The 10,133-nt window shown below is 39.8% G+C and overlaps 1 pseudogene; it reads left to right on the plus strand.

Annotated features, from left to right (window-relative positions):
* LOC113245634 (insulin-like growth factor-binding protein 5) overlaps window positions 1-9,747 on the plus strand; it is a 27,361-nt pseudogene extending 17,614 nt beyond the window's left edge.
* Window positions 9,748-10,133: the final 386 nt, after the last annotated feature.

The raw sequence follows: 10,133 nt of genomic DNA on the forward strand, positions 1-10,133 counted from the left end.
TCTATGGAACCACAAAAGACCCCAAATAGCCAAAGCAATCCTGGAAAACAACAACAACAAAGCTGGAGGCATCACGATTCTGGACCCCAAACTGTATTACAAAGCTGTAGTCATCAAGACAGCATGTACTGGCACAAAAGCAGACACATAGATCAATGGAACAGAATAGAAAACCCAGAAATGGACCCACAACTATAGGGTCAACTAATCTTCAACAAAGCAGGAAAGAATATCCCACGGAAAAAAGAGACAATCTCTCCAATAAATAGTGTTGGGAGAACAGGACAGCAACATGGAGAAGAATGAAACTGGACTGCTTTCTTACACCATACACAAAAATAAATTCAAAATGGATGAAAGACCTAAATGTGTGACAGGAAACCATCAGAATCCTAGAGGAGAACACAGGCAGCAACTTCTTTGATCTTGGCCGTAGCAATTTCTTACTAGACATGTCTCTGGAGGCAAGGGAAACAAAAGCAAAAATAAACTATTGGGACTTTGTGAAGATAAAAAGCTTCTGTACAGTGAACAAAAAGAAAAACAAACCAAAAAAACCCACCCCAAAACAAACAAACAAACAAACAAACAAACAAAAACAAAAAAAACCCCTTCTGCACAGTGCAGGAAACAACAAACAAAACTAAAAGGCAACCTTCAGAATGGGAGAAGTTATTTGCAAATGACACATCTGATACAGGGTTAGTATCCAAAATGTATAAAGAACTTATCAAGCTCAACACCCAAAAAAACAAATAATCCAGTTAAGAAACAGGCAGAAGACATAAACAGATACTTTTCTAAAGAAGACATCCAGATAGCTAACAGACACATGAAAAGATGCTCAACATTAGTCATCATCAGGGAAACACAAATGAAAGCCACGATGAGATTCCGCCTCGCACCTCTCAACATGGCTAAAATTAACAACACAGGAAACAATAGATGTTGGTGAGGGTGCAGAGAAAGGGGAACCCTCTTAGACTGTTGGCGGGAATGCAAACTGGTGCAGGCACTCCACAGTATGGAGGTTCCTCAGAAAGTAAAAAATAGAACTATGATCCAGCAATTGCACTACCAGGTATTTACCCAAAGGATACAAAAATACAGATTTGAAGGGGTACACGCACCCCAATGTTTATAGCAGCATTGTCAACAATAGCCAGACTATGGAAAGGTCCCAAGTGTCCATCAACCGATGAATGGAAAAAGAAGATGTGGTAATATATATAGATATAGATGTATATAATGGAATTTTGTAATTTGCAATGATGTGGATGGAGCTAGAGTGTATTATGCTAAGTAAAATAAGTCAGATAGAGAAAGAAAAATACCATATGATTTCACTCATGTGGAATTTAGTAAACAGAACAGATGAACAAATGGGAAGGGGTAAAAAAAGAGAAGGAGGCAAACCGTAAAAGAGACTCTTAAGGATAGAGAACAAACTGAGGGTTGATGGAGGGAGGTGGGTAGGGGCGTGATCTAGATGGTGATGGGTATTAAGGAGGGCACTTATTATGATGAGCACTGGGTATTTTATTTTTAGCACTGGGTATTATATGTAAGTGATGAATCACTAAATTCTACTCCTAAAACCAATATAACACTATATGTTAAGTAGAATTTAGATAAAAATCTGGAAGAAAAAAATCTTTTTTTATACATATATATATAATTTTTCTTCCCTCTCTTTCCACCTTATCATATTACATAAGATATATTGACTTTACAACATAGTATTTAAGTGTTATTAACTTGATTATTTTTTCCAGTTTTATTAAGATATAACTGACACATAACATTGTGTAAGTTTAAGGCGTACAACATAACGACTTGAGATATATATATATAGTTATATATACATAGTGAAATATATATATATGTAGTGAAATATATATATAGTGAAATGATTATCACAATAAGTTAACATCCATCAGCTCACATAGTTACACATTTTTTTCTTGTGATGAGAAACCTTAAGATCTACTCTCTTAGCAACTTTCAAATATACAACACATTGTTAATATTGTTAACTATAGTCACCATGCTGTACATTACATTCTCAGAAGTTATTTCTCTGAAAACTGGAAGTTTGTACCTTTTGACCACCTTCACCCAATTCCCCCACCCCCACCCGTAAGTATCGCTAACTTTATATTATAGTATTTACGTTACAGGATATCAAGGAGAAGAGTGACCATCGCTCAAGAACTATGCTTCCTCTTCTGGGCAAAGGGTTAGTGTATTTTTTATTGTATGCAGGACAGTTGTATCATGGTAGGCAGAAGCAGGACCTTGTTACTGTCTTTACTTGGAGATTAAATATGGTTTAAGATCTGTATTGGTGCCAGATTGACAAGGTTTGGATATATGGTGGTTCATTTCATGTGTCAACCTGGCTTGGCTGCAGTGCCCAAATATTTGGCAAACACTAGTCTAGATGTGTCGTAAAGGTATTTTAGATGAGATTAACAACCAAATCGGTAGACTTTGAGTAAAGCAAGTCATCCTTTATAATGTGTGTGGATCTCATCCAGCCAGTTGAAGGCCTTAAGAGAAAAAGACCGAGGTCCTCAAGGAAGAAGGAATTCTCCCTCCAGACTGTTTGCAGACGTAAGCTGCTGCCACATCAACTTTTCCCTCGGTTTCCAATCTTCCAGCCTGCAATCACATAGGGCACTCCCTTAAACATTTCTATCTCACGCCACCCCCCCCCCCGTCCCTATCTTCTCTCTTTCTTTGCCTATACATACGTCCTATTTATTCCGTTTGTCTGGAGAACTCGGATTCATATACTGCAAGGGGACTACTCAGTGGGTGAATTTCCTGACCACGATGAAGCCCACGCAGCACGGCTTGCACAGGAAGTCCATCAGCCACCACACCTGCGGTGTCCCACCTGACACTTAGAGGAAGAGAAGATAGATACGTTTTCCCCCCAAGGTAAATAAACTTCACAGCCCCTTTTATCCAGTCCACTAGGCTGTTGCCTTGGAAATAATCTGCGGCGTCCAGATCATGTATAACTAACTGTACGTGATTGTTTAGTATGTTCTGTGAGTCCTGTGGCAACCAAAGCAGGCTCTCTCACTCTGCAGCATTCAAAACCAAAGATACTACCCCCGAATTAGCCACGGTCCCCCATCTGTTTTAGTAAATGTTCTTCAAGAAGCTGGTAATACTGATCCACACAATTAGACAACTTCTTGACGCTATATCCCCTGTTTCCAGTGGTGTCTTGGTGAACACAGGCCATAGATGTCCTGTCTCCTGTCGCAATACAATCTTTCCTTTTAGGGGCAGCTCCGAGGCTAGCATCGGAGCTCAAAGTGACCGAAATCTGAGCTTGGCCCAGCGTGAGGATCTTCCTTACCACTCTCGTTTACTTTCATTTTAATTATTACAGATAACAATAATCAATTACATATTTAGTGTGTTTCTTACTATTCTGCATTTCTTTGTGTATCTAGTCAGCCAACTCCTGGAGAGTTGGGTCTATAATATCTAGATTCCATTGGTAATTTTTACCTTTAGTAACCAGTAAGAGTGCGGCTCCAGTTCCCTACTGTGGGTGAATAGAAAGCCATCCAGGTTAAAAAAAAAAAAAAAAAGAAAGAAAGAAAAGAAGGCCATCTAGGAGTCAAAGGCTCCTCATTCTCCTACCCTTTCATCGTTTTTCTTCCCAAGCCACAAGTTTCAGCGATTCAGAGTTGTTTCAATAAGTCTTAATTTCTTTTTTTCTGACACCAGCTACTGGAGCAAGGCCAAGCTTCACAGGTAAAGTGCACAATCCTCCATAAAACTGCTTTCACTTCAGACACTAGCCACGGGTTTGGGACTTCTCAGGTCACCCTCACTTCTGACCACCTGGCTACAAATTCAGAGGTTCCCACTATCCCTTCAGATTCAGTAATTTGCTGGAATAACCAACACAATGCAGGAAAGCACTGTATCTATGATTTCAGTTTTATTACAACTAAAGGATAAAAATCAGAACCAGCCAAAGGGAGAGATGCATAGGGCAAGAAATGGGAAGGTTCTAGACACTAAGCTTCTGTCTCCCTCAGTGATGTTTTACCCTCCCCGCACATCAATGTGTGACAATACACAGAATGTTGTCAATCAGGGAATCTCACCTGAGTTTTGGTGTCCCAAGTTTTTACTGAGGTTTAATTATGCAGGCATGTTAAATTAAATCATTGGTCACGTGGTTGAACTCAGTTTCCAGCCCTTTCTTCCTCTGGTGATTGGGTTGCTATCACAAGGCTCAAAGCCCCAACCCTCTTGTCACATGGTTGTTTTTCTAGCATGGCCAGCCCGCATTCTGAGCCGTCTTATTAGCATAAACAAGCTAGGGGCCCACCACGAATCACCCTGTAAACATAAATTATGAGATGTGATCTGTGGGATCCACCATGAATAACAAAGACACTCCTATCACTTGGAAAGTCACAAGGTTTTATGAGTTATCTCCTAGGAACTGAGGACAAAGACCAAATTCTTTATTACATGCTAAATAACAGAAAATGTACTCATAAAAACATTCACATTACTGGGATATTTCTAAATCTCTGGAATATAGAAAATGTACAAATAGGGGAAAAGATTGTATAACAAACAATTCTATGTAAATTTAACAACTTAGACAAAAGGAACCCATTATTTTTTTTAAGATTTTATTTATTTATTCAACAGAGATAGAGACAGCCAGCGAGAGAGGGAACATAAGCAGGGGGAGTGGGAGAGGAAGAAGCAGGCTCATAGCGGAGGAGCCTGATGTGGGGCTTGATCCTGTAACGCCGGGATCACGCCCTGAGCCGAAGGCAGACGCTTAACCACTGTGCCACCCAGGCGCCCTGGAACCCATTATTTTTAAAGCCACAAATTACCCAAACTCAACCAATACGAAATAGATGACTTAAATAGTTCTTGAAAGAAATTAAATTTGTCATTAATTACCTCCTAAAAAAGAGATATCTCCAGACCCAGGTGGTTTCACTGGCAAATTCCACTATGCATTTAAAGAAGAATTAACACCAATTCTACAATATCTCTTCCCAAAAATGTAATAGGAAGGAACACTTCCCAACTGATTTTATGAGACCACCATTACCTTGATAACAAAACCAAAGATACTGTTTTTTAACAGTACAAAAAGAATCAAGTAAGAAAGAAACCACAGACCGATAAATGTCATGAACATAAATGCAAAAATCATTAAAAAAATTAGCAAATTAGGGGCGCCTGGGTGGCGCAGTCGTTAAGCGTCTGCCTTTGGCTCAGGGCGTGATCCTGGTGTTCTGGGTTCGAGCCCCGCATCAGGCTCCTCGGCTGGTAGCCTGCTTCTTCTTCTCCTAACTCCCCCTGCTTGTGTTCCCTCTCTCACTGGCTGTCTCTCTCTCTGTCAAATAAATAAATAAATTAAATATTTAAAAAAAGAATTAGCAAATTGAATCTAGCAATGTCCAAAAAAGAAAAAAAAAGTGCATGTGAGGTTTATCCCAGAAATGCAGCTAAAATTCGTTAATTTAATCCATTATATTGTCAATAAAAGAAAAAACACATAATTATATCAATCGATGTAGAAAAAGTCTTTGACAAAATTTAACACACACTCACGATAAAAAAAACCTCAGCGAACTAAGAGTAGAACAGAACTTCCTCAAGCTGATTAAAGGCATCTACAAAAAATCCTATGGCTCACAACATACTTAATGGTAAGCAACAAAATGCTTTCTCCCTGAAGTTTAGGAACAAGACAAGGATGTCTACTCTTGCCACTCCTATTTGAAATTGTAGTAGAAGTCCCACCTAGTGTAATAACTCCAGAAAAAGAAACGAAAGGCATCCAGCTAGGATAAGAAGAAATAAAACTGCCTATGTTTACAGATGACGTGATTATCTATGTAGAAAATCCCAGGGGATCTACAAAAAAAGAGAGTCTAGTGGGGTCAAAGGATACATGCATGCTCAGTACACAAAAATTTGTTGTATTTATATACACAATAAATGTATAAATGAAAACCAAAAAATTTTAAATCAATGTAATTTATAACAGCCCCCCAAAATGAAATACTTACGCATGAATATAACAAAACACGTACTGGATCGATATTCTGAAAACTACAAACAGTGATTAAAGAAATCCAAAAATACCTTGTTAAATGGAATAAACACAAATACACCATGTTCATGGATTTGAACACTCAATAAATATATCAATTCTTCCTGATTTTTTTTTTTTGGTGAGAGAGAGAGAGTGTGCTTGTGTGCGGTGGGGCAGAGGGAGAGGGAGAGAGAATCTTTAAGCAGGTTCCATGTCCAGCATGGAGCTGGACACGGGGCTCGATCTCACAACCCTGAGATCATGACCTGAGCCGAAATCAAGGGTCAGACACCTAACTGACTGAGCCACCCAAGCAAACATCTTCCTGAATTCTATAGATTTAACACAATACATTTAAAGCGGCAGCAGGATTTTTTGTGATTCTAAAATTTAAAATTCAAATTAAATTTAAATTTTAAATTTAAAATTTTGTGATTCTAAAATTTAAAATTTAAAATTCAACATGATTCTAAAATTTATACTAAAAGTCAAAGGAACTAAAGTCATTAAAACAGTTTTTTTAAATTTTAGATTCAATTTATTTAATATATATGGGATTATTTATATCTTTAATTTCTTCTTGTTTCAGTTTTTTTTATAATAATATTTTTTTGTTATATTGTTAGTCACCATACAGTATATCCCTGGTTTCCGATGTAAAGTTCGATGATTCATTAGTTGCGTATAACACCCAGTGCACCATGCAATACGTGCCCTCCTTACTACCCATCACCAGCCTATTCCATTCCCCCACCCCCCTCCCCTCTGAGGCCCTCAGTTTGTTTCTCAGAGTCCATAGTCTAAAAAGAATAAAGTTGGAGAGTTACTATAACACTACAGTAATTAAGGCAGTGTTGTTAGTGAAGGGGTAGATCTGAAACAGTAGAATAGATAAGAGACCCCAGAAAGAGACCCACAGAAGTATTGCCAACTAATTTTTTAACTTACTTTTTAGATGAAATTTAACACAATACTAACCATTTAAAAGTGAACAATTTAGTCACAGTACTGTTACAATATTGTGTAAATATCACTTCTATCTAGTTTGAAAACATTTTCATCACCCCCCCCAAATATCTGTACCCATCAGAAAATTACTTCCCATCCCCCTCCCACCAGGTCCTGGTGCCCACTAATTTACTTTCTATCTCTATGAATTTACCTATTCTGGATATTCCATATAAATCAGATCACACAATATGTGACCTTTGTGTCTGGCTTCTTTCACTTAGCATAATGTTTTTGAGATCCATTAATGTTGTAGCATGTATCAATATTTCATACATTTTTAAGGCCAGATAATGTTTCATTGTATGTATATACCACAATTTGTTTATCCATTCAACAGTTAATGGACATTTGAGCTGTTTCCACCTTTTGACTTTTGAAATAGTGTTGTTATTTCAAAAGTATTTCTTTGAATACCTGGTTTCAGTTCCTTTCAGTATATAACTTGGAGTGGAATTGCTGGGTCACATGGTAACTCCATATGTTTAATTTTCTGAGGAACCACCAAAATGTTTTCCACAGTGGCTGAATCATTTTACATCCCTACCAGCCTTGTACGAAGGTTCCAATTTCTGCACATCCTACTCAACAATTCTTAGTTTCTTTTTTTTTTTTAAATAGCCATCCTGGTGGGTGTAAAGTAGTATCTCGCTGTTTTGTGTTTTCCTAATGACTAAGAGTGTTGTGTATCTTTTCATGAGCTTGTTTGCTATTTGTATATCTTCTCTGGAGAAATGACTATTGAAATCCTTTGTGCGTTTTATTTATTTTTATTTTTTATAATAATTTTTTATTGTTATGTTACTCACCATACAGTACATCCTTAGTTTTTGATGTAGTTTTCCATGATTCATTATTTGCATATAACACCCAGTGCTCCATGCAATATGTGCCCCCCTTAATACCCATTGCCGGTCTATTCCAAACCCCCAGCCCCCACCCCTCTGAAGCCCTCAATTTGTTTCCCAGAGTCCACAGTCTCTCATGGTTCATTGCAGACAACACGGTTGGACCTAGAGGCTCAATACACGAGAAACAAATAATCAAATCAAAAAATGGGCAGAAGATATGAACAGACACTTTTCCAATGAAGACATACAAATGGCTGTTTACCCCCCTTCCTTCTTCCCTTTCTTCTCCTACCGATCTTCCTAGTTCTTATGTTCCATAGATGAGTGAAACCATATGATAGTTGTCTTTCTCTGCTTGACTTATTTCACTTGGCATTATCTCCTCCAGTCCCGACCATGTTGCAGCAAATGTTGAGAAATCATTCTTTCTGATGGCTGAGTACTATTCCATTGTATATATGGACCACATCTTCTTAATCCAGTCATGTGTTGAGGGGCATCTCGGCTCCTTCCACAGTTTAGCTATTGTGGACATTGCTGCTATGAACATTGGGGTGCATATGGCCCTTCTCTTCACTACTTCTGTATCTTTGGGGTAAATACCCAGTAGTGCAATGGCTGGATCATAGGGTAGCTCAATTTTTAACTTTTGAAGGGACCTCCACACTGTTTTCCAAAGTGGCTGTACCAACTTGCATTCCCACTAACAATGTAGGAGGGATCCCTTTTCTCCACATCCTCTCCAACAATTGTTGTTTCTTGCCTTGTCAATTTTTGCCATACTATCTGGTGTAAGGTGGTATCTTAGTGTGGTTTTGGTTTGAATTTCCCTGATGGCTAATGATTTTGAACATTTTTTCATGTGTCTGTTAGCCATTTGTATGTCTTCATTGGAAAAGTGTCTGTTCATATCTTCTGCCCCTTTTTTGATTTGATTATTTGTTTCTCGTGTATTGAGCCTCTAGGTCCAACCGTGTTGTCTGCAATCCAGTATTATTAAGTATAGTTACTATGCTGTCCATTAGATTTCCAGAACTCATTCATCCTGCATAACTGAAACTCTGCGCCCTTAACCACTATCTCCCATTTCCCCCTGTGATCAATAAGCCCCCTCTACGTGCCCTCCCACCCCTTTCCCCAGCCCACCGCACTGCATTTGCTGCATGAATTGCGCCCTGGCGGAGGGGCAGTGCTGCAGTCATGTATACCGAGAGCTGCCCTCGGGGGCTGCGCTGCCTCACTGGCAGGACAGGAGAAGCCGCTGCATGCCCTGCTGCAAGGCCATGGGGTTTGCTTCAATGAAAAGCACTATAGACAGCAAGCCAAGATTGAGAGAGATGCCCATGAGCACGAGGAACCAACCACCTCTGAGAGGGCAGAAGAGACATGCTCCCCCAAGATCTACTGGCCCAAACACACCTGCCTCTCTGAGCTGAAGGCCTAGGTAGTGAACAAAGACTGGCGACAGAAGCTGACCCAGTTTAAGTTTGTGGGGGGGGGCTCAGAACACTGCCCCCCCCCCCGGTCATCTCTGCACCTGAGATGAGACAGGAACATGAGCAGGGCCCCTGCTGTAGACATATGGATGCTTTCCTGCAGATGGTGCCCAGTGCCGTGTACCCACCCGGTTGTGACCGCAAAGGATTCTATAAAAGAAAGCAGTGCAAGCCTTCCCTTGGCCACAGATGTGGCATCTGCTGGTTTGTGGATGAGCACGGGATGAAGCTGCCAGGCACGGATTTGTCGATGGGGACTTTCAATGTCACTTTTTTTTTTTAGATTTATTTATTTATTTATTTGAGAGAGAGAGACAAAGTGCACACAAGTGGGGGTGGGGAGGGGCAGAGGCAGAGGGACAGAGAGATTCCACAAGCAGACTCCCAACTGAGCATGGAGCCCGACATTGGGCTTGAGCCCAGCACCCTGAGATCACGACCTGAGCTGAAACCAAGAGTCGACTACTTAACTGACTGCTCCACCCGGACGCCTTCAGTGTCACATCTTTGATAGCAGCAACTTTGAGTGATGAATCCCTTCCTCATCCTTCCCTTGCCCCAGCCCGCCCCCAGCCTTAACTCCAGCAAATGTCTCCCTCCACCCGGTGTGGCCACTCGTTTAATCTTATTTAAGGATAAATATATGTATTTGAGGAAACCGAGGACCTT

The sequence above is a fragment of the Ursus arctos genome, chromosome X (assembly GCF_023065955.2).
Source record: "Ursus arctos isolate Adak ecotype North America chromosome X, UrsArc2.0, whole genome shotgun sequence".
Taxonomy (NCBI): Eukaryota; Metazoa; Chordata; class Mammalia; order Carnivora; family Ursidae; genus Ursus; species Ursus arctos.